Source organism: Pinus tabuliformis, chromosome 8 (assembly GCF_031772625.1).
Source record: "Pinus tabuliformis cultivar Carrire ecotype Pingquan chromosome 8, CPIR1, whole genome shotgun sequence".
Lineage (NCBI taxonomy): Eukaryota > Viridiplantae > Streptophyta > Pinopsida > Pinales > Pinaceae > Pinus > Pinus tabuliformis.
In genome coordinates, this window is record NC_142294.1 from 619,082,239 (window position 1) to 619,109,203 (window position 26,965).

Below are 26,965 nucleotides of genomic sequence, written 5' to 3' on the forward strand. Positions count from 1 at the left end.
TTCCTACCTATATGATTGTTCCTCTTAATGATGTTCAACTCAGATCTGGTAGAGTTTTAGAAAAGGAAAAACCTTCTATAGATGTTCAAGAGAAAGATGCCTCTGAGGAGGATTCTCTTAAAGTCAATAAAGGTTTTGAAGAAGCATCCCTTCAAAACCCAATCATTCAAAAAGAAAAACAAAAAGAGTCAACCCCCACAACTCCTATAGTTGAGCAACCTGCATCTTCATCCACACCTCCTTTCCCTAAAAGATTACAAAATGACAGAGGGGTGGAAAAGCAAATCTTGTTGCATGACTATGATTTCCTAGATGAATTAAAGAATGTTTGTATCAAGATTCCCTTGTTACAAGCCATTAGAGAGATTCCTATTCTAGCAAAAACAATAAAGGAGTTGAGTTTCAAAAGACCAGGTAGGAAACCAAGAGATACAAAAAGAATCCACCTGGTAGGAAAAATTGCAGATATCATGATGGGAAAGATTACCATGCAGAAATATGTGGATCTAGGTAGTCCAATTGTCAAGACACACATAAATGGGATAGAAATTCCAAATACATTGATTGACTTAGGGGTTGCTATAAACATTATGAGTAGATAGACTATGGAACAGCTTAAACTTCCTAATCTTCTTTTTACACCTACCTTACTGCAACTTGCAGATAGATCAGTAATCAAAATGGATGGTGTATTAGAAGATATTTCGGTCTCCTTAGATTCTTGGGAATATTAGGTAGATTTCATGATTTTGACTCCCAAGAGTAATCTAGGAGGGCACCCACTGATCTTAGGAAGACCTTGGCTAGCCACAACTAATGCTTTCATTAGTTGTAGATTTGGAGATATGTACATTTCTGATGGTAGTTCAACAAAGAAATTCAATTTGTATCCTATAGCAAAAGCAATTACAGAAGTAGAAGACAATGAATGTGTCAATGATGAAGATATTATACAACCTGTCTTTACTATCTTTGAAGTTAGTGAAGATAGTCAAATTTTGAACAAATTAGAAAATTTTGAAACATCTTCAGAATATGACCACACACAATTTCAGTTAGATTCTGATATTGAAGATTTGTCCTCAAGGAAAATGTCTCTTTACTCTATGGAAGAGTTTGGTAGTTCTATAGTTGAAATTTTTCCAGGTAAAACATTGAATATCAACAAAAATTTGGAAAAGTTACAACAGGAAGAGCTAAGCAAAATCTTGCAAAAACATTCTGTTGCATTTACATGGGAGTATACTGATATGAAAGGTATTGAACCTAAGACTTGCATCCATCATATCTATATTGAGGAAAACAGTAGACCAATCAGACAACCTCAGAGAAGGATTAATCCAAATCTTAGGGAGATTGTGAAAGAAGAGCTCTAAAAACTATTCAATGTAAACTTCATTTACCCAATTTCAGATAGCCGATGGGTTTCTCCTTTGGTTATAGTACCCAAAAAGAATGGTAAATGGAGCTTTGATTATAGGGAATTGAATAAAGCAACTTTGAAGGATCACTTTCCTTTGCCCTTTATTGATCAATTATTAGATACATTAGTAGGCAAAAATTACTTTTCATTTCTGGATGGTTTTAGTGGTTATAATCAAATTCAGGTAGCACTTGAGGATCAGGATAAAATCACATTTACCTATCCATGGGGAACTTTTTCTTATCGAGTGCTTCCTTTTGGATTATGTAATGCACCCACAACATTCCAAAGAGCAATACTAGGAATATTTTCTGATCTAATCCATGATCGTGTAGAGGTATATATGGATGATTTTACAGTTTGTGGTACTTCATTTGAAGAGGAATTAGAAAATTTGGAAAAAGTCCTTATAAGATGTAAAGAAACAAACCTTTCATTAAGCCATGAAAAATGCTTTATGATGTTTACTGAAGGTATTATTTTAGGACATCATATTTTAGGGTATGGGATTAAAGTTGATAGATCAAAAGTTGAAGTCATCTTCGAGTTACCTATTCCAAATTGTCAAAAAGATGTTAGAAGTTTTTTGGGATTTACTAGATATTATAGAAGATTTATAGAAAACTTCATCAAAATAGCATCTCCACTCTTTAAATTGCTTACAAAAGATTGTGAATTCAAAGGGAGTCTTGATTTCCAATTAGCATTTGAAACTTTGAAAACAAGAATATCTGAAGCACCTATCTTGAGAGGACCAAATTGGAAACTTCATTTCCATATTTCTATAGATGCTTCAAATACAACTCTAGGGGTTGTGTTGGGACAAAAAGATTTATTTTCTTATGCCATTTACTATACTAGTAAAAATTTAACTCCCATTGAGTTGAACTATACTGTGACAGAAAATTAATTCTTAGCTGTTTTTCATGTAATCAATAAGTTCAGACATTATATAACAGGCTATGACACTTTTATTCATACTGATCATTCTACAATAATTTAGATATCTAATGAACAAACCCGTTACTAATGGCAGAGTTACAAGGTGGCTCCTACTTTTACAAGAATTCAATATTACTGTGTTAGATAGACCAGGGAAACAGAACACAGTAGCTGATTTTTTGTCTAGGATTCAGAATACTAAAGAAGATTCTCTTGTAGAGGACAAGCTTCCTGATGAATATTTATTTGCAGTAACTACTAAGACTCCTTGGTATGCAGATATAGCTAACTATTTGGTTACAGGGAAGCTACCTCCACATTTATTTCCTAGTGAAAGAAGAAAGATTATTTAAGAGAGTTCAAGATATTCATGGATTTCTAATGAATTGTTTAAAACAAGGCCATATCTTGTGATCAGAAGATGTGTCAAGGAAGATGAAATGCTTGATATTCTCAAAGCATGTCATGATGAACCGTGTGGTGGACACTTTGTTGACAAAAGAACAACCTATAAAATCCTTTCTTTAGGATATTATTGGTCGTCCCTCTTCAAAGATGTAAAACAATATGTCAAAATGTGTGATAGCTGCCAAAGAGTAGGGAAACCTACCCTCTCAAATGAGATTCCATTACAACCACAGGTACTCATCGAACCCTTTGAGAAATGGGATTTAGACTTTATTGGACCTATTAATCCACCATCTAAACAGAAAAAGTATATATTGGTATGTACTGATTATATCAATAAATGGGTAGAAGCCAAAGCATTATTTTTTGCTACTAAGCATTCAGTTGTTAGTTTTCTTTATGAGGATATTTTTACTCTCTTTGGTGTTCCAAGAGAAATTGTGACAGATCAAGGAGGTCAATTCACATCCAAACTGGTGGAGAAGCTAATGGAAGAGTACAAGGTCAATCACAGAAAATCTACTCCTTACCATCCGCAAGCAAATGGTCAAGTAAAGTCCACAAACAAAGTAATTGAAGGCATCATTACCAAGACTGTTCATCTACACAGAAGAGATTGGGTAGAAAGGCTTCCTGAAGACTTATGGGCCTACGGAACCACATGGAGGAACACAACAGGGCATTCTCCCTATGAACTTGTTTATGGGAAAGAAGTTCTGCTCCCCATTGAGTTCCAAGTTAGGACCTTCAAGATGGCAATTCAGTTGGGAATGGATCTATCAGAAGCTCAAAAGCATAGAATGGAGTAGTTGAATGAACTAGATGAGATCAAACAAGAAGCAATCCTAAGAACTGATCTATTTCAATATCAAAGAGCTAAGTGGCATGACAAATACATCAAGGAGAAAAAGTTTCAAGAAGGAGATTGGCATTGCTATTTGATTCCAAGTTCAAAGATTTCAAAGGTAAATTTCAGACTCCTTGGCTTGGGCCATATGAGATTGAAAAAGTTTTTAGCAATGGAGAGGTAAGAATCAAAACCACTGATGAGTATCAAACTCCTCTCATTGTGAATGGTCACAGATTGAAGATCTATCATAAGCCACTCTCAAAGGAGGAATTTGTCAAAATATTTCAAGATAATTCTGCAATAAGGCTGGTGAAGAATAATCCTTCTTCTCCACCAGTCTAGTCATTGTTCTTTTCATTGTTAAATAAATAAATAAATAAAAAATAAAATAAAATTGTATAAGCCTGAAAACCAATCACTGATTGGCAATTTTATACAGAAAATGCAGGGCGAAAATCAGAAACTTTTGACGCCCTATATTTTCCAAAAAAAATCTCTCTCATTTCACTCATAGTTGTTCCATTTCACTTCACTTCATTTCATTCCATTCACCATCACATTCCACCAATAAAATTCATTTCATGTCCAGTTTTCATAGATCATTCATTCAGTCATCATTCATTTCCATATGTCTCCATTCACTTCATCAAGTCATATGTTCACTATGTCAGTTTCTACAGTTGAACACTTATTCCGCAGCTGATTGTTGATTCCACAGCTAATACTCTGTTACTCTGCAGTGATAGTCAGATGTTAGCCAAATAATGATGGAAAACCAGATGCAGGTATGGAAAAGGAAGATATTTTGAAGATGTTAGCACTTAAAGCACCAACAAGAAGCAGCCAATCAAAGGTCAGCAAACAGGAGTGGTAAAATTCTAAGGTATGAGAAAAATTAATTTCAAATAGCATTTTAAAACACATAATATGCATAGTTGTAAAACCACCGGCTCCATTATGTGTAATGATTCGAATTGATAGCTTCCATAACTCCTCCATGATCTTTGCATAACTCCACCACGAACTCCGCATCAATTTCCAACGGCTTCATGATCTTCTTCCGAATTTAACTCGTACTTAATTATACGTCTACATTCCACCTGTTGAACCGGTTAATTATGAAGACGTAACCTATTTGACCACAGCTCTCCTCTGCTGCATAACTCTGTAGTCATTTTATGAATGTGCTAACGTCCACTCCGCAGCCTTTTAATTCAAAATTCTGCCAGACTCACTCTATTTCCATACTCTCCCATTGAGTTTACGTTTGTCAGCTCTGGCCTGTTTATACAAGCCTCCGCTCCGTGAACTCATTTTCATTACATGCTCTGTATTCTTTCTGTTTTATAACTACTGGTTTTCTCCGCAATCCTTCTCCATCTTCTGCTCATACAACCGCTCCGCCTCCGTCAATCCATCACTTACAGTTCATCACTTACAGAGGTATTTTCAAGCAGGAGGAAGGAATGGGCCTTCTGGTAAGAACAGAGCCGGACGGGCCTAAATTCATGGAGGGTTATCCACAGTTAAAGAGCACATTAAGGAAAGCATGGTGGCTACAATTTATCCAGAAATTCAAAGGTCACAATAAAGAAGTGACAAAGACATTTGGAAGGTCTTTTAATGGCATGGAAGTTGAGGTTGGAGATATCAAATTTTCGATCAGGCATCCATTACAGCAACAATGGAGCTCCCACAGGAGGGAGAACGGTGGTTCAAAAACAAAGACTTTGATGAGAGGGCTGGGAGGATTATTTTGCGTAACCCAGGTATGGATATAACCATTTTTAAATGTGGAATCCCTGTTTCTGCCCTAGAGGAAAAGTGGACTAGTTTGTTATTGATAATTCAAAAATTTATTACGTGTGAAGGAAGGTTTGGGTCCATGTACATGTACCACATCAGGTTATTAATGAATTTTCTGGAAAATCAAACCATCAATTTGCCTTATTTCCTATTGAGTAGCCTGAAGAAGATGTCCACAACAGTACAAAAGAATTTGGATGACATAGAGCCTCACCTTTATCATCACGGCCTTGTCAAAATTCTAATTGAAAAACAATTGAAGGAAAGAAAGGACACTTGGGAACAGTTCCTGATTAGAAACTTCTTTCAGGACCCACCTGAAACACCTGAAGCTAGCTCAACAAGGAAAAGTAGGAGAAGAAAAACAAGTATAAACATTCAAGATACTCCTACTAGCATAGCTAAAGAAACTAATAAGGAAGAAATACTGTCTGAAACTTTGACTGAGGTTAGGAAGCAAGTGAAAAAAAAGGGGAAAAGAAATGTTGAAGATGTCTATCAAACCCCAGAACCTTCCTCAGAAGAGGATCAGATACTTTCTGAAAGACTAGTCCACCTTAAAGAACAATCAGCTAAAGCAAAGGAAAAAGGGAAGGAAAAATAGAGTGTGGAAAAAGGAGACACCAGCTCACAGAATCTAAGAAGGAGCTCCAGACTTAAAGGTAAATTGAAGAAAGTACAAACTAAAGGGACTCACTTCATAGACTTAGGAGGGGAAACACTAGAACAATCACCAGCAATCCATCCTAACCATAGCACACAAAATTCTCCTTTTTCTCAACCAGATTTTGAGATCAGTCCAAGAAAGGCTACACCTGAAATAGATACTACTCAACAAGAAATGTATGATCATATTGAATCATTGGAAAAGACTACAACAGACCAGGGCACCTCATCTAATATAGCTCAGGAAGTTTTGATCCAATCACTAAAACAAGAGGTTTTTGAACTAGAAGTCCTAAATAGACACATCAAAAAGGAAAATGAAACATTGAAAGAATAGAGCAGGTTGGATAAAATTATCCATGACAACACCATGTTGCATCTTGGATTGTGGCATAAGAAAAATAGGAAATTGAAGAAAAAGAATATGAGGTTGAGCAGAGCCCTCATCAACCTCAAATACAGGTGCCTAATGATGAAACCCAGGATGAAAGTGACACCAAGGAAGAAGAAAATAAGGCTAGATGTATTAGCAGAGGTCTCAGAGCAAATGAACTGAACGAAGGATGGTCACAGTTTTGGTTGCATGAGGACATGCAACGTCTTCACAGTGGGGGTATGTTGAGCCCTAAATCTACCTCTCTTCTACATACTTTCCTACACCTTTTTCCCACATCAGTGCCTCATAAGCTATTAAAGATCATTACATATTGATTCTGGGAGTACATTTAAGTGGTTTTCTAACTATATTCTTGTGTGTGCTATTTTATTTAGATTTTGTTCATCTTCTATGGAATGTAGCCACTTTTCGCAGCTGACTCGCAATTCCGCAACTATTTTATTTGTTCTCTAGGTTACAGGTGTTGGAAAGTGAAACGAGGCACGTGGGCAGCTTAGAAATGATCTAGACATGGACAAGGTCCCATCTGTTCAATCGAATTCGTAAAGAAAAGCCTTGGTCAAAGGAAGGTCAAACAAAGAGTCCTATAGCAAATAGGTCTTTGTTTTCAGCACGTGAAAGGTCCGAGACCGTTCCTAGATTTGTGGATCCCTTTGAATAGTTGCAGGCCGTCTCCACGACATGAATCCATCATCCACCTTTTGTAGATTGAATGATCATGGCAACCAAGATGCTGAGCTTATGGGTTCAGTCTTTTTACATGTCCTCTGTTGAAGATTTCTCACAAAAAAATAGTTATGTAATTTCCTCTATAAATAACGCATTTGCAGACACAAATAGTTAGTCTTGATGTAGTCTTGCTGTTAGTTTTTACGCTGTTGCTGTAGCGTTAGCCCTGCTGTTGTAACGAGAAGACATTTCCTCTGTTTTGCAATATAAAACTTTGTTTTTTATGACTGTGTAAGCATGATTTTGGGTTGACAGCATATTGACCACAGGTCATGCCGAGGGCCCCTGCTGGCTGAGGTTTTGTTTTTCATTTTTGTAAAGTTTTCATGCATCGTTCCCTTATTTTCACTGTATATATTTCATAATTTGTTTAATTGTATATGTTTCATAATTCATTTATGGTGTTAATCTTCCATTCCTGTACATAATTTTCCGGTATTGCATACTTTTACTAACACTGATCAGTGTGTCTCAGGATAGGTTATGCTCGAGCTTTCATATAATTTTTTCATTAAATAGTTACATGAAATTTGCCTCTCTGCTGAAATTGTCTTTTAAGCTTTTCAATTTCAATTATGCTTTGATTTCAGTGATATTCATTTGCTGCTGTTAAAGTTTAGATATCAAATTCTTCATGTTGTTTGACGTTATCTCTGGTGCCATGGCTTAACCCCGAAAAGCTACTTGGCGAGCTATCAGATTCTAAGTGAAGTGATTTTATTTTATTTTCATTAATCTGCAAGTAGGTAGTTTAGATATCAAGTTCTTCATATTATTGACTTTATCTTTGGTGCCATGGCTTAACCTCGAAAAGCTACTTGGCGAGCTATCAGATTATAAGTGAAGTGATTTGATTTTTCTTTCATTAATCTGCAAGTAGGTGATTTAGATATCAATTATTCATGTTATTTGACGTTATCTCCAGTGCCATGGCTTAACCTCGAAAAGCTACTTGGCGAGCTATCGGATTATAAGTGAAGTAAATTGATCTTGCTTTTATTAGTTTGCATTTTTTGGCTAGTTTGAGTGCAATAGTTTAGATTTTATTTCTATATTTAGATGGGCAACAGAGACAGTGATTTCATGATCAATATATCATATTTTGTTTGATTCAAGTAGCTGCACATTTACATTTCTATTCAAGTACTAATTTAATCACTAGCATGTTTTGAGATCTTTTTGAAGTGCTAAGTTCTGGAAGTTATCATAAGAGACATAAACCTTGTCTTAAATCTACATCCATACTTACCCTCTAAAAGTATTCTTAAAACTTAGGAATATGATTTCCATTTTCATTAGGAGACCAACAAAGACAAAACCCCAAAAACAAAATAAAATTGAAAACAATAAAAAGTAAGAAAAAGGTTGTCGTGCACATATAGTGTGCCACACTTCATCAGTTTACGACTCCCAGATTGATAATTAATGTAGCAATTTAGGAAATACTAGATTGACTAAACATGCTTCAACTGCTCAAAATTGGCTACACATTCCTATATCCATTCAAATTTCTTACCTTTCCTTTGCAATGATGTAATGGGATAGGCAACCTGAGAGAAGTTCTTGATGAACCTCCTATTATAACCTGCTAGTCGCATGAATGATATTACCTCATCCACATTTCTAGGAGTTTCCCATTCCATGATAGTTCTTATCTTTTCCGGATCCACTGTTATGCCTTCCTTGGAAACCACATGCCCTAAGTAATATACCTTTGTCTTAAAGAAACTAAATTTACTAATCTTTGCATACAACTGATGCTCTCTTACTAGTCTCAAAACTGTTGCTATGTGTTTGGCATGCTCTTCCTCATTCTCAGAATATGCCAATATCTCATCAATGAATACAATAAAAAACTTATCCAAATAAGGATGCAATACACTATTCATTAGACACATAAAAGTAGCTAGAGCATTAGTCAAACCAAAAGGAACTACAACAAACTCATAATGCCCATACTTGGTCTGAAAAGCAATCTTGTAGATGTCCTCTTCTTTAATGCATACCTGATGATATCCAGATCTCAATTCAATCTTCGAGAACACTGCTGCTCCCTTCAACTGGTCAAATAAATCATCAATCCTCGACAACAGATACATGTTCTTAATGTTCACCTTGTTCAACTTCATGTAATCGATGCACAACTTGAGAGTACCATACTTATTCTTCACAAACAACATTGGTGCCCCCTAAGGTGACACACTTGTCCTAATGTATCCCTTGTCAAGCACTTCCTTCAAGTGCAACTTCAATTCCACTAAATTCAGTGTGCTCATCCTGTATGGTGCCTTTGATGTTGGTGATACCCCTGGTACCAACTCAATAGAAAATTCCACTTTCCTGTGAGGCAGAAAATTTGAAATCTCTACCAGGCACACATCCTGAAACTACTAAAAATCGTATACATTCTCAATATCTATGCAGACTCAACTTCCTTACCTTTATTACTAGAAATATGCACTTCAAATAAGACACACCCTTTCCTACGACTATGCTTTTCCTGCATAGTTTTCACCATCCTAATTGATGTAGACTTCTTCTTACCCTACAAGATTCTGTATTCTCCATTTTTATCCAAGTACTCAATAACCTTGTCATAACAATATATCTAGGTCCTGTGAAGTTATATCCAATCCATACCAAAAATCATACTATATGATCCCAATGGAAGTACATTTAGATGCGATGATGAAGGCATACCATTTGATAGAAATTTACAATCTCTTACCCAATTATGAACTATCTTCTTAGTACCTGTAACCAATTGTACTAACCAAGACTCTACATGCACTTCTTTATTCAAACCACACTTATCCACCAAGTCAGGATTAGCATAACTATAATTAGATCTAGGGTCAATATATATAGAAACAACTTGATCACAAAACTTACAGTCCATCTCGATAATAGATGCCTAGTGATCTACTTTCCTGTTATCCAATGCTGCATAAATCCGAGGAATACTCTATCCAACATCCCCCACTGTATGTCCCTCCATAGCACTTTAGATCTACGGTCTACCACCCTAATGTTGTGGAAAATCTCTCCTGAAATTCACTCCTCCACAAGTCCAACACTGTAATGGATTCATACCATCACCCTTGTTCTTCTCCTCAGACCAAAATACCTATCCTATATTAGATGCATTGAACTTCTTAGGCTGTGATGCATTCTCTATGTTACCTGTGTTCTGAGGTCTTGTTTGCTTACTATCCCATTTTCCCTTATTCCTCCCATTACCTTTCCAATCCTACTTAGTCTCAGATTTGCACTTTGATTGTTCATAAAAATGATTTAGCTTTCTTATGGCTTCCTCCAATGATCTAGGCTCATCAAACTCAATCTTGTCCTTGAATGCTACTTTTGAGCCCCAAAGCTACCTCTTTTCCAAGCATTTTCTTAACCCTTTTTCCTCTGTTTTCCTATGTCAGTTCATCCTAAGTCATAAAAAATCATTGCATGTTGATCTCAGGAGTGTATTTTAAGTGATTTTCAAGTTATGTCATTATGTGTGTTATTTGAATTAGGTTTTGTTCTTCAGCCACAGAATGTAACTAGTTTCTGCAGTTAACTGGAAATTCCGCGGCCATTTTGATACTTCTACAGGTTACAGGTGTCTAGAAGAGGAATGAGCCACATGGGCAGCTCAGGAAATGTCGACACATGGATAGGGTCCTATCCACTTGGTTAGATCCAGAAGGAAAGACCTCGGTTAAAGGGAGTCAACGGAGGAGTTATATGCTGTTTAGAACTCTGCTTCTACACGCAGGAAGAGTTCGAAGCTGTTCCTAAACTTGTGGACTCATTTTGCCATCTGCACACCACTTGCGTAACTAAATCCAACATCCACCATGCATACATTTACTGCTTGTAGCAACCGGGAGGTTTAACCTGCGGAAACACGTCATGTTCACGAGTCCAGCACTGAAGAATTTCCTCTTAGAATAGTTAGCAAATTTCCTCTATAAATTCCAGCGTTTTCTAATGCAGACTAGTGAACATTGTTATGTTATTTGCATAGTGTAAATTCCGCTTTGTGGACGAGACATATCATACTCTGTTTTTATAATACAAGACTCTATTTTTATATGGCTGTTTGAGTGCATTGAAGTAAGCTTTGTGTGTTAAACTGAAGCTGTGCAGAGGGCCCCTGTGTAGCTGAGGTTCTTTCTTTTTGTTCTGTACATTTTCATTTATGTCTCTTTTCGTTCCAGCTGTATATTGATTGTGTTTTCTTATGTTTCTAATCGTTCTAACCCTGTACAGGTTTTGCAGCTTGTTACTAATTTGATAGATGCATTTCAGAGTAGCAGTAGGTCTTGAATTAGTTTATGCTCGAGCTTATTTGTAGTTTTTAACTTGCATTTTTGGGACTAACTCCTTCTGTTGTGCTTTAGTTTTCAATTCAAAGTTGTTTATGCTTTTTGCTTAGTAGGATGCTCATTACATAAGTTCATGTTTCCTGAGTCTTTTTAGTTCCTTAAGAACGAAATTGGTGATATGTGAAGTTATGAATGGGACTTGATTTGTTTACTGTTCAGTACCTTTTTGCTTATTAGGATACTCATTACATAAGTTCATGTTTCCTGAGTCTTTTTAGTTCCTTAAGAACGAAATTGGCGATATGTGAAGTTATGAATGGGACTTGATTTGTTTACTTTCCTTTCTGCTTATTGTAGTCTTTCGTTCTCTCATGATTATATGATGATGTTTTTAGAGTCAACATTGGCAGAATGTTATGATTATAAATGAGATGACTTGCTTTCCATTAGTGTAGCATTAGATAGTTTAGTGTCACTTTCTCATCCCATATAATGATGTTTTTAGAGCCAACATTGGCAGAATGTTATGATTATGAATGAGATTGTTGGCTAGTTTAAAAGCAGTTTTAAAGTTTCTTGCCTTTAATTTCAGTTGCAGTAGTTTATTAGATTTTAATTTTGCAGTTAGAATGGACAACAGAGGTAGCAGTTTCATTTCTAGTACTTCATTCTTAGTTTGATTTATGTAGCTGCACATTCACTTTCTTATTCAAGTTCTGATTTTATAGACAATAGTTTAAGAGTCTTTTGAGCTCATACTTTTGGGGAACATTACAACAAGGAAGAGAATCAGCTTTGTCTTTATCTTCTTAACAACTCCACATCCAAATTTGATCTAAAAGAACTTTTAAACTCTCATTTTAGCAATAAATTAGGGTTTCAATTGCATTATAGCACTTTAGGAGATTAACAGAACAAAACCCCAAAACGACATAAAATTGAAAATAGTGAGGTAAGACAAGGGTTATTTAGCACATATAGTGCACTACACTTCATCAGTCTACGATTCCCGGATTGATAATTTATGTAGCAATTTAGGACACTAAATTGACTAAACATTTTGGTGCTGTTGCCGGGGAAGTGTAACTAGGTAGCCTATTTCTTACATTCATAAAAAAAAATTAATAATTTCTCGAGTATGCTCTCCTCTTGCACTTAGTGTGATCTGGAGGATCAGAAAAAGAATTATCAGTTCAATTAAAAAACATCAAAAAAAAAAAATGACATGCATAGAGAAAGAGATTCTAGGGGAAGATTTATAGCTAGGGGCAGAAGTTCGATTTTCACAACTCCAACTACTTCACCAAGGATTAGGAATAATACACCTCCATCCCAGACTCGTACTCCCAGCCTTAGGATTCCTGGAATTCAAGGGGCAGCAACTCAATCAGAAGATTCTTCCACTTCATCCACCAAACTCAATCTAGGAGAAAAACACTTTTTCACCTCTATAGGGGAACCTATTATAGTTGAAGAAATAGGAACTCCTAGAGAAGAAGAGGAAATAGAAACTCTCTCTCGTCAGCCATTTATAGAAGAACCTGAAGGTTCTGAAGAAACTATCATGACAGAAGAAGAGCAAGAAGGAGAATTTTCACTATTTGGAGGAGGGAGTAGAGGTAGAGGTAGAGGAAACAATGGAGGAGGTAGAGGTAACAATGGAGGAGGTAGAGGAAATAGGGAAGGAGATAACTCATTTGGATTCATTTCACCATCCGTCCTCCCAAACTTTCATGGGTTAAGAAGTGAGGATCCTGAGACATTTTTGTTTGAGTTTGAAGTCTTATGCCGAACCTATGACTATTTAGAAGACTCTCAAAAACTCAAATTGTTCCCTTCAACACTGAAAGGGGCAGCTTTGAAATGGTTTATGGGATTAGTCACTCAATCCATTAGGACTTGGAATGATATGAGGTAGGCATTTTTGGATAGATACTTGGATTACTGTATGCCTACCAATCATAAGGATGAGGTATTCAAAATGATGCAAAAAGAAGATGAGAACCTAGAGGATTTTCTTGAAAGGTTTCAATACAACTTGAAAAGAGAAAAAATGAACAATTTAGAAGAAGAGACCTTAAAAGCCCTTTTGTTGAAAGCCATTAGAGATGAATGGATAGATATCTTAAATATGATGGGGAAGGGAGACATCTCTCAACTACCATTAAATGACATAGCAAAACTATGTGTCCATCTCTCAAGAGGGAAATCTAAAACTGGGAAAGGGCCTAGAGATCCTTCTCTTATTAGAGCTAACAAATCTGCAACTAGAACTGTAAGTAGGGCAGAAATTGGCAATATGCTTGATGAATTCAAAACTGATATTTTAGGGAGCCTTAGTGAGCAGCTAGACACCCTCAAAATCCAAAACAAGTAGAAAATAGAAGCTGATGCTTTAGCCATCTTTTGTCCAAAATGCAAGAAGAAACATGCTCTAAGGGAATGCCCCTTAGATGCAAAAGTTGTAGAAACTTGTATGATTTGCTCAGAAAGTCATGAGACCAAAGATTGTCCTTCAATCCCAGGTCTTAAGGCTGTCTTTCAGGAAGAAGTAGTTCCAAATTCTGTAGAACCTCTTTGTTTTGTTTCAAGGAGACCTTGGCAAGGGCAACAAAATCAAGGATTTAACAATCCAATGAATCTTCAAGCCCCACCAAATTGGAATCCTTGGCAACAACCTTGGTCTCAACCTCAAAATCAATATCAATCTCAATCATGGGTACAAGGGGTACAAAATCCTTATGGGAGATTTGCTCAATATTATCAATATCCTCCATCTTATCAGAGCTATCCTCCCCCACAAAACCAACAGCAAAATCCACAACCACAACTTCCAAATCAAAGCCCTCATCTTTCATTGCCATTTCCACCACAACAACTTCCTCAACAAAGTCAAAATCCTCAACTCTTACTTCCATTTCAACAAAAGCCAAATCAACTACCAGCCCAACCATTACCAAACCCCAATAATAAAAGCCCTCAGAATGCTTACATGGTAGAAGGACAATAATTTCCTACTTACATGATTGTTCCTCTAGATCTTAATGATGTTCAACTTAGATCTGGTAGGGTTTTAGAAAAGGAAAAACCTTCTATAAATATTCAAGAGCAAGATGCTTCTGAGGGAGACTCTCTGAAAGTTAATAATAGTTTTGAGGAGACATCTCCTCCAAACCCAAATATTCAAGAAGAAAATAAAAAAGAATCAACTCACACAACTCCTATAGTCGAGCAACCTGTATCTACATCCACACCTCCTTTTCTTGAGAGATTAAAAATTGACAGAGGAGTGGAAAAATAGATCTTGTTGCCCAATTACAATTTCCTAGATGAATTAAAGAATGTCTGTATCAAGATTCCCTTGTTACAAGCCATTAAAGAAATTTCTATTCTAGAAAAAACAATAAAGGAGTTTAGCATCAAAAGACCAGGTAGGAAACCAAGAGACACAAAAAGAATCCACCTGGTAGGGAAAATAGCAGATATCATGATGGGAAATATTACCATGCAGAAATATGTGGATCTAGGAAGTCCAATTGTCAAGACACACATAAATGGGATTGAAATTCCAAATACATTGGTTGACTTAGGGGCAATTATAAACATTATGAGTAGACAGACTATGGAACAACTTAAACTTCCAAATCTTCTTTACACACCTACCTTACTGCAACTTGCAGATAGATCAATAATCAAACCAGATGGTGTGTTAGAAGACATTTCAGTCTCTTTAGATTCTTGGGAATATCATGTGGATTTCATGATTTTGACTCCCAAGAATGATCTAGGAGGACACCCCCTCATCTTAGGAAGACCTTGGCTAGCCACAGTTGATGCTTTTATTAGTTGTAGATCTGGTGACATGTACATTTCTGATGGTAGTTCAACAAAGAAATTTACTTTGTATCCCCCAGCAAAAGCAATTACAGAAGTAGATGACAATGAATGGGTCGATGATGAAGATGTTATACAGCCTGTCTTTACTATATCAGAAATTAGTGAGGATAGTCAAATTTTGAACACATTAGAAAATTTTGAAACATCTTCAGAATATGATCACACACAATTTCAGTTAGATTCTGATATTGAACACTTGTCATCTAGGCAGATGTCTCTTTACTCCATGGAAGATTTTGGTAGTTCTGCGATTGAAATTTTTCCAGGCAAAACATTAAATATCAACAAAAACTTGGAGAAGTTACAACAAGAAGAGCTAACCAAAATCTTACAAAAACATTCTGCTGCATTTGCATGGGAGTATACTGATATGAAAGGTATTGACCCTAAGACTTGTATCCATCTGTTGTGGTCACCAACAACCCCCCTCTTTGTTTGGTATTAGCAATAACACCAAGCAAATGGGGACCCTTAACAAAAAATCCAAAAAAACATTTTATCAAATTTTTTGTATTTTAACTCCCTAAAGCTGTATCACATCGCGAAGAAAGAGGGAAGCGTTTTTTCTATGTGCATAAATAAGCCGCGAAGGAGCGACGCGAAATTCATCGCATCGCATATATTGAAAAGCGCTCTTAAAATGAAAAATTAAGGAATCGCTGACGGCCGACATGCGACGTCGCATATCACAACATCGCATAAGCAGTATTCAGTGATTGGATGATTAAACGCGATTTACGATCTTGCGATCTGCGATTTTGCGATCTGCGATGAATGCGACCAGCAAATCCTGCGATGACACATCTTGACATCGCAATCCTCGATACTGCGATGCGAATCGCAGAAATCACTCATCGCAAAATTTCCTCGACATAGTGTTCAAGGAAAGCTATCTGTAGATCAAAATTGGGCACGCGCCTTAAGAGAAATTAATGATTGTACGCCAAAGTATCCAAGAAGGATTTTGTTGCGTTTTTCGAAGAGTCAAGTCATTATGAGCGTCATGATTATGCATTCATAAGAACTTAAAGCTTTCATGTCAATCTTTTCGTCATTTCTCTTTTCCTTTGCGTAATCTGTAAGGCAGCAACTAATATAAATCAATGTGCAGGAAACATCTAAGGAAAAGGGGAAAGCATCAATACTCGGAGAACAGAGAAGAGATGCCTTCGCAAACGGATGCCGCATGTAGCAGGACCGCGGATTCCAGAGTATCACTCAACAGATACTGATGGAAATAGACTATCCAAGACTCAGAGTCAAAGGCGCACAAAAGCAACATGTTTACAAAAGATCCTGAAGCTCAGACTGGGTAAAGCAAAAAGAAAAACGCTAAAGAGGGAAGACGCTCCAGAAAAGCCTGGAACAAAGAACGGAAGCAATTTTCAATACGGAAAATTGTTCAGAGAGCAAAAATCCCTAACTTATTGAGTCATTCGCACGGCCGGAAACCGAAATAGCAACAGCACAATCAGTTTGAAAGAAATTTGGGTTATACCAAGTATACACACAGCGAATACACCAAGCCAGAGGAAGATTTTCGAAAATATCTTCTAGTTTGTTAGAAAGCGGTGACAGCTCTTGTTGTTTCTATTTTCATCGCTTGAACGAAAGGAGAAGACAACCAGCCGACTCTTCCCAGGCGAACGTTGCATTGCTTACAGCACTAAGGAGCAAATACAGAAACAGTTAGAAATTAGATTCAATTTTTAGAAAATAAATTTGCTTTAGTAGAAGGGCGGTCATTTGAAGCCGTGTCCTAAATTTATGTAATTAAGATTAATTAGTTAGTAGTATTTAACCCTTCTCATGGCATTTGGAGAAGGGTCCGGAAATTTGTCAAAAAACTTGTCCTCAGAACATGCACTTTTGCACCCTCGGAGGGGGTTTTTGATGAATGGATGGATCGAGATTTATCAATGTTTGCATTTAATGTCTGCTACTGATGTTTCACTTTTGTACTCTTAGTAGATGTTAGAACAAGTAGAGATAAATCGTTATTGCTTGAAGCTTATGAGTGGAACCAGTCATAAATGGTACTTTTATCTCTTGACCAATTTCTGCTTATATTCTTAGAGTGATATGCAGTTTTAGTTGTTTATATGTTAATGTATGAATGTGTGGGTTACCATTTGGCACTTCTGTACGGTGGAGTCATTTATTTGTGCTTGACATATGAATAACTTATTATGTGATATGCTGTTCACAACTCTTTTGCCTAACTTTTTATGCAGAGTGGTTTATCTTAATTGATTTCTATTCTTATGATAGCTGAATGATCTTTATTACCAGTTATTGTTCGAAATCTTTTTAGATCGCATAATAGAAGAAATACACCCCGAGTTAGCGTAGATTAGATGTGTTGTTTCTTATTAGATTACAATAGCATAGAGTCAGTTTAGAAGTTTGAATTAAATTAGCTTAAAATACTCCTAGATCAGCATCATCCAACTCTACACACACACACACCCCTTAGATTGGGAAACTAGTCCCATTATCCCCAGTCAGACCCGCTATACCAAATGGATAAGGAGCTGCCAACCAAGGTCCGGACCGGGTGGGTATCCCCCTTGTTGTCGACTCGATTTTCGGGGCTTCAACATATTTGGCGCTAGAAGGAGGGCACGAACTATGAATGGCACCTAAATTAAAATCTAAATACCATTCTGAGAGTAAATTGCCCTCATCAACTCCCCCGACTTCCCCAGTACGTTTAAATCCAGAGTCAGAAGTCGCTCGAGTATCAACCGCTGCTACATACCCTAATCTTTCAGACCAATTTATCATTGAACCCCCTGAAATTCAAACTCTGATTCGTAAACTCCAGGGATTCTCTATTTTTACTCAGAGGTCTAATAAATCTCAAAGCAGCGTGACTTCGCAGTACAATCCTGCTCATCCCCTGACCAGATTAAAGAGCGAAAAATTTGGCATCCAGCTAACTGAATTCCCTCTCCCCACCAGGAAAAGAGCAAGGAAAACATCACTAGAGTCTGACAGTGAGACTCTTTCATCCACGTCGTCCATTTCAACTCCATCACCGCGAATTCAACCACCCACGTCTTCATTCCAAACCACTCATCCATCTTCCACAGCCCCTCCTCTTCAATCATCAAAGATCATAATATCTTCATCTTCCCAGCATTAGGCATCATCCTCTGCACTTTCATTCACTAGCATCTCAACGATGGCCCAGTCTCCATGGAACAATCCTGGGGCGGTTTTAATGTCGCCACCCCTGAGCCCAATATCGGCCCATCCTGAGAAATGGCTACCCAAATTCAATCCAGAAACAGGCATGCTAGCTGAAGAGCATATCAATAATTTCATGCTTTCTGTTAATCTCAATGGAGTTACCAACGAGGATGCTGTCGTCCGGCTTTTTCCCTACACAATGCAAGGGACAGCCGGGTCATCGTACTTTTCATTACCTTCCGGGTCTATCACAAGTTGGGACATTTTTCAAAGTCAATTCCTTACCAAGTTTGGGGATGACAGATCAATGGCGACGTTGATCAATGACCTATCCAATCTTAAAGCCGAGGCTAGAGAACCCATCAAAGATTTTAATTTACAGTTCAATAAAATCCTCAACAAAATTCCCGCTGCTTCCCAGCCCAGCGAAGAAGTGAGATGTGAATGGTATATTACAGCCTTACCATCAAACTTGGCAATCTTCGTCGATAGGGAAAATAAGACAACCTTAGTTGAAAACTTGACAGAGGCGATAGCAGTAGAGAAACGCGTAGTAGCCCTAGAAAAAAGATCTGCGATAGAGGAACGCAAATCTAAGAAAGTCTCCTACAAGGAAGACCCCAAGAAGAAACAAACGAAAGATCCTTTCGATTTGGAAGGATTACAAAAAGTGTTAAAAACCATGTCCAATGAGATGATTGACATAAAAAAACAAGTAGCAGAAACTTCTTCAAAAAAGCCCTATAGAGCTTTTAAAAGAAATCCTTTAATGGATGTGAAACCACCCAACGCTATCTCAAACGTTGAATCCGAAGAAGAGGAAGAAGAAGAGAATACCACTGAAGGGCAGACCGATGACGAAGAAGTTGTGGAACTACAAGGAATGTGGGATTTCATCCTCCCACAAGAAGAAGATCAAGAAGCATTTCTGGTTAGCACACGAAGCAAAAACCAACTTGATCCTCCCCAAACTACCCCTAAACAGAAGGGCGCAAGCCCTGCAGCAAAAGATAAAGTCGCAACAAAGAAAACAACCGCTAAAGCGACTCAATATAGCCCAGTCCAATCAGATCAAACACCTCCATCAAGAACACTCATTGTGTCGGATGAAATGGAGTACAACATTATTGATGACATGAAAAATACTAGGGCTAATATCACTCTTTACGAGTTGAGCAAATTGAAACATCAACAGAAGATAATGATGAAAGAATTACATGCTGTGTCTACTACATCTTTACCTACAGCTGTAGCTTCCCACAACATGGGAAGACCTCCAACCAACACGATCAATAAGATTGACCCAAATGACATCGCCTTGATTGGAGGAAGATCAAGGTCTCACACTCCCCCTTTTCTTCTCACTTATGAAATTTTCAATAAAAACGTGCACAATTGTTTGGTAGATTTTGGTGCTTCAACGAATATTTTACCCAGATCAATATGTGCCAAGTTGAATGTTCAACCACAAAAATCCGCGGTGCGCATAGTTCAGCTTGATCGATCTCAAGTCGAAGTGATTGGTGAACTTAATCAAGTGACCATAAGATTGTCGTCTAACCCGAAGGTATGTCAGGTTATTGACATTCTAGTAGCTAATATCCCTGAATTCTATGGTTTAATTCTTAGCAGGCATTGGTCCGAAAAACTCCATGGATACTTCTCAACTGACTGGTCGCATATGTGGTTACCCTACAATGGTAAACCGAATCAAATAAAGGTTGAACGAGAGCTACACCAGAGGTACATAGTGACGGAATTGGAGGGAGAAAATGAAGCAATAGCATACAACAACAGTATCATAGGCAATTACTCAGTAGATTCTTTCCTCGGCAATTTCAATGCTCATATCTCACCTTACTTAGAAAATTCAGTTTTGTCCCAAGTCGAAATTTTTTCCCAAACTGATAATTCAAAATGTGTTAATTTTTTAGATAACCCTGTAAATACATCTTTGTTTTGGAAATTATATTTTGATGGCTCTAAATCTAACGAGGGAGCAGGAGCAAGATGCGTTCTGATTAGCCCAGACGGAAATAAGACCATGCTTACGTGCAGACTTGAATTTGATTGCACAAACAATACAGCGGAATACGAGGCCTTGGTGCAAGGCCTATACAAAGCAATCGGGTTGAATGTTAAGTACCTGCAAGTTTTCAGAGACTCTGAGATCATCGTCAAACAGGTACGTAACACCATACATTGCCTATCAGGTCATTTGAAACACTATCAATCTTTAGTACAAGATCTGACTGCACATTTCATAGCATTCAATATTTCGTCAATCCCAAGACTTCAAAATGCGAGCGCAGACCTGTTAGCTAACGTAGCCTTTAGACTTATTCCCTCCGAAAATTTTAGTCCAGATAGATTCTCAATAGAATTAATCTTTAGACCATCCATCTCTGACAACATTACAAACTGGAGAGTATTCAATGACGATCCTGACATTGTAAATTTCCTCACTTCTGAAGGATCCTACTCAAATCAAATAATTGACGAAGACCATCATGATCACCAAATACAACAAAATAGCACTGATAATGCTATACCTAAATCGGTGGTTAAGTTAGAAGACTTATATGATTTGAAAAGTCGGTTTAAAAGGTCTACCAATTCTAAACTCTACAGTTCGACTCTGAACTACGAATTAGTAAACCTAGGAACCGATGAGAAACCACAAAACGTTAATCTAGGCCACGACCTAGCCCCTAAAGAAAAATTAGCGTATATCCATCTTTTGAGGCAATACAAAAATGTTTTTGCCTGGAATTACGATGAGCTGAAGACATACGACACTTCTATCATTCAACACACTATCCCTATGATTGACAATGAAAAACCTGTCCAGCAGAAACTCAGAAAAATCCACCCCAATTTTGAAAATCAGATAAAAATGGAGCTAAATAAGTTGTTGAGAGCCAAAATAATTTTCCCCGTCAGACATTCCAAATGGGTATCCAATATGGTACCCGTTAGAAAGAAAAACGGAGATATTAAAATTTGTATCGATTTCCGGAATCTCAACAAAGCCTGTCAAAAAGACAATTTTCCCCTCCCACCTATGGAGCAGATATTACAGGCAGTAGCAGGCTCAGAATTAATGTCTTTTTTGGATGGATTTTCAGGATACAACCAAGTGCTGGTACATCCCGATGATCAGTTAAAAACCACATTCCGAACTAAATGGGGCACATATGCATATCGGAAGATGCCATTTGGTCTGATCAATGCCGGCGCTACCTTTCAGAGAGCCATGGACATCGCATTTAAAGGTTTAGTCAATAAATCTGTAGTGATTTACCTAGATGATATAACAGTGTACTCCAAGAAGCGAAGCGACCATCTCAAAGACTTGAAACAAATCTTTCAACGATGTTTAAGGTATGGGATTTCACTTAACCCAAAGAAATCTTTTTTCGCATTAAGTGAAGGAAAACTGCTAGGATTCATAGTGTCAAAATCTGGTATTCACATTGAACCTGACAGAATCAAAGAAATTTCCGAAATATCCATGCCTCATAACAAAAAAGCCATGCAATCTTTCCTTGGTCAAATCAATTTTGTGAAGAGATTTGTCCCAGACTTCTCACGTATTGTTTCTCCTTTGCAAAATATGATAAAAAAGAATTCAAATTTTAAATGGGGTCAAGATAAGCATGAAGCATTCAACTTGATCAAACAAGCTATCATTAACGCTCCATCTTTAGCGACCCCGAATTTTTCAGAATCTTTTACCTTATACACATTTGCCTCAGAGAAATCTTATGCCGCGATTCTAACTCAAGAAAATCAAGAGAAGGCGGAAGCTCCAATCGCATTTTTTAGCTCGAACTTACAAGGTGCTGAACTCAATTATTCAGACGTGGAGAAACAGGCATATGCTGTTTTCAAAGCGATCAAGTATTTCAGACCTTTCTTACTTAAAGCCCATACCAAAGTCATAGTATCGTTTCCAGCGGTAAGAAACCTTCTGATACAGAAGGAGGTGGGCGAAAAAAGAGCAAATTGGATCACCGCTTTACAAGAATACGATCTTGAGATCAAACCAGCAAACATTGTAAGAGGTCAAGGCTTCTGCAAGATGTTGGCTGGAGCATCGCAAATTCCTGAGAACTCATCTGAAGAGGTACATACGTATGAGGTAAGCCTAAACAACGCAGAATCATTATATGCTGACACCATTTATTATCTTAAGAACGGGTATGCTCCATCACACCTGGATCACACCAAGAAAAGAGCTCTGAGATTGAAAGCTAAACAATACCAGATCATAAATGATGTTCTATTTAAAAGGAATTACGATTCTGTGCTTCTTAGGTGTCTTGAGAAAACTGAAGCCGAAAATGTTTTACAGGAACTCCATGATGGACCAGCAGGCGGACACTATGCTGGAGACACTACTGCACATAAAATCTTACGTGCAGGATATTATTGGCCCACGCTGTTCAAAGACTCACACAGTTACGTGAGGAAATGCCAAGTCTGCCAGACTGCTGCAGGGAAACAAAAGAAACCTTCCATGCCACTACAGCCGGTTAACATCGAGCAACCATTCAGTCAATGGGGCTTGGACATAATATGTGAGATCGTTCCTCACTCTTCTAAGCAGCATAGGTATATCCTCACGGCAACAGATTATTTTACTAAATGGGTAGAAGCAGTTCCTCTCAAGACAGCTAATTCTGAAAACATTATTGAATTCATAAATCAATTTATAATCACTAGGTTTGGATTGCCAACGGCCTTAATGTTTGATAATGCTTCATACTTTTCTGGAAATACAATGACTGAGTTTGCACTTAAAAGAGGGTTCAAACTGAAATATTCGGCCAACTACTATCCGCAAGGTAATGGATTGGCTGAATCAACAAACAAAAACCTGATCAGGATTATTAAAAGAATAGTCGACCAAAACCAAAAGAATTGGCACAAAGCATTGGTAAATGCTTTATGGGCAGATAGAATAATGAAGAAAGCTTCAATCGGCACTTCTCCCTTTAATTTGGTTTATGGGAAAGAAGTGGTTCTTCCAACTCACTTAGTCATTCCCTCTTTGTCTTTAGTACAACACATCGATGAGGTATCTACCTCCTCCATACAACTAAGACAAATGGAAATAATAAAATTAGAAGAACAATGAGAACAAGCTAAGAAAACCCATGCCCATCATCAAGCGCTGATAAAATCCTCTTTTGACTCAAACATAATGACCAGAAAAAACTTTCAGATGGGAGATTTAGTTTTGAAATGGGATAAGGCTCATGAAGAAAAGGGAAAACATACGAAATTTTAGAAGCTGTGGCTTGGTCCTTTTCAGATTGTAGAAGTCATAGGCCCATCGACGTTTGTGTTGCAGGATTTGGCAGGTAGAAGAGATTCTTTGCCTGTTAATGGACAGATTCTTAAAATATATTTTCCATAGAAGATCACTCTTCTATTTTTGTAGGATAGTTTTAGTTTTTATTTGTTTTTTCTCTTTCTTATAAATAAAACCAGTTGTAGATGGTCACTATAAGGGTTCATGAAAAAGACACCAATTCTCTATCAGATTTTGAGCTTTTCTTGTACAAGTAGCAAAATTTTTCGAAAAATCTGATTTTTATTATTGACAAGTAGAGTTAACTTTAGCCTAAACATGATGCTAGTTTCAACCGCAAAAACTTTGATGAAAGCAACCTTTGGTAAGAAATTGTTTTATATCAGCACAATGAAAGGCATCAATAATAAAATAAATATTCTCTGTAAAGCTGCTGTTTTCAAACTCTATTATTGTCGTCCAGAGCTTTCTTAAGGAAAAACAATGACTTCCTCCCTGCTAAAGGAAATCGCAGCATTCAGAGGAACAATCCGAGAAAACACTATATCTCAAAGAATAAGAGGTCTCATCATGAGCCGGCTTATCATGATCACAGGTATTATAACTTGCTGACTTTGCCAATACTGTCTACCAAAACAGGGCAACGACTTAAGATTGTTGCAATCAAAAGACAAGGGGTCTCATCATGAGCCAACTTGTTCAGCAAAAGTGTAAATCGAGTGAATGACTGTGTCATAATTTGGCCACCAAACCAAGACATTGTTCTTTAGAGAATAAAAAAGGAAAAAGTGTCAAAAAGGGTTTTTCTCTGAAATGTTGTAAATAACCTCAAGCAGGATAAAGGATCATTGCTGGATAACAGGTAACCATGTCGAGGCTATGGACGCTTGCGGGCAGCAGAGGCTCTACCTATGACAAATGAGCATATTTTAAAAGGCAGTACGCAGAGAAGACCTTATTTTATCTTTAAAAAATACTGAGTAATGTCTGGTGTGAATACAAGAACTAAGCCCGAGGAAGCAAACATTGGAATATGAAAAGGTTGAGTCAAAGTATCATTGATAGGATAAGGAGTAATGTACTCTATCTGTCCATAACAAAATTTAGACATATGAAAAATTTTCTGTTTCGGAAGTGGAAATTCAATAGAAAAGCAGAGATAATTGGTTCTTCACAGTGAATCGCCATTGTTGTGGTCACCAACAACCCCCCTCTTTGTTTGGTATTAGCAATAACACCAAGCAAATGGGGACCCTTAACAAAAAATCCAAAAAAACATTTTATCAAAATTTTTGTATTTTAACTCCCTAAAGCTGTATCGCATCGCGAAGAAAGAGGGAAGCGTTTTTCCTATGCGCATAAATAAGCTGCGAAGGAGCGACGCGAAATTCATCGCATCGCATATATTGAAAAGCGCTCTTAAAATGAAAAATTAAGGAATCGCCGATGGCCGACATGCGACGTCGCATATCGCAACATCGCATAAGCAGTCAGTGATTGGATGATTAAACGCGATTTGCGATCTTGCGATCTGCGATTTTGCGATCTGCGATGAATGCGACCAGCAAATCCTGCGATGACACATCTTGACATCGCAATCCTCGATACTGCGATGTGAATCGCAGAAATCACTCATCGCAAAATTTCCTCGACATAGTGTTCAAGGAAAGCTATCTGTAGATCAAAATTGGGTGCGCGCCTTAAGAGAAATTAATGATTGTACGCCAAAGTATCCAAGAAGGATTGTGTTGCGTTTTTCGAAGAGTCAAGTCATTATGAGCGTCATGATTATGCATTCATAAGAACTTAAAGCTTTCATGTCAATCTTTTCGTCATTTCTCTTTTCCTTTGCGTAATCTGTAAGGCAGCAACTAATATAAATCAATGTGCAGGAAACATCTAAGGAAAAGGGGAAAGCATCAATACTCGGAGAACAGAGAAGAGATGCCTTCGCAAACGGATGCCACATGCAGCAGGACCGCGGATTCCAGAGTATCACTCAACAGATACTGATGGAAATAGACTATCCAAGACTCAGAGTCAAAGGCGCACAAAAGCAGCATGTTTACAAAATATCTTGAAGCTCAGACTGGGTAAAGCAAAAAGAAAAACGCTAAAGAGGGAAGACGCTCCAGAAAAGCCTGGAACAAAGAACGGAAGCAATTTTCAATACGGAAAATTGTTCAGAGAGCAAAAATCCCTAACTTATTGAGTCATTCGCACGGCCGGAAACCGAAATAGCAACAGCACAATTAGTTTGAAAGAAATTTGGGTTATACCAAGTATACACACAGCGAATACACCAAGCCAGAGGAAGATTTTCGAAAATATCTTCTAGTTTGTCAGAAAGCGGTGCCAACTCTTGTTGTTTCTATTTTCATCGCTCGAACGAAAGGAGAAGACAACCAGCCGACTCTTCCCAGGCGAACGTTGCATTGCTTACAACACTAAGGAGCAAATACAGAAACGGTTAGAAATTAGATTCAATTTTTAGAAATAAATTTGCTTTAGTAGAAGGGCGGTCATTTGAAGCCGTGTCCTAAATTTATGTAATTAAGATTAATTAGTTAGTAGTATTTAACCCTTCTCATGGCATTTGGAGAAGGGTCCGGAAATTTGTCAAAAAACTTGTCCTCAGAACATGCACTTTTGCACCCTCGGAGGGGGTTTTTGATGAATGGATGGATCGAGATTTATCAATGTTTGCATTTAATGTCTGCTACTGATGTTGCACTTTTGTACTCTTAGTAGATGTTAGAACAAGTAGAGATAAATCGTTATTGCTTGAAGCTTATGAGTGGAACCAGTCATAAATGGTACTTTTATCTCTTGACCAATTTCTGCTTATATTCTTAGAGTGATATGCAGTTTTAGTTGTTTATATGTTAATGTATGAATGTGTGGGTTACCATTTGGCACTTCTGTATGGTGGAGTCATTTATTTGTGCTTGACATATGAATAACTTATTATGCGATATGCTGTTCACAACGTTTTGCCTAACTTTTTATG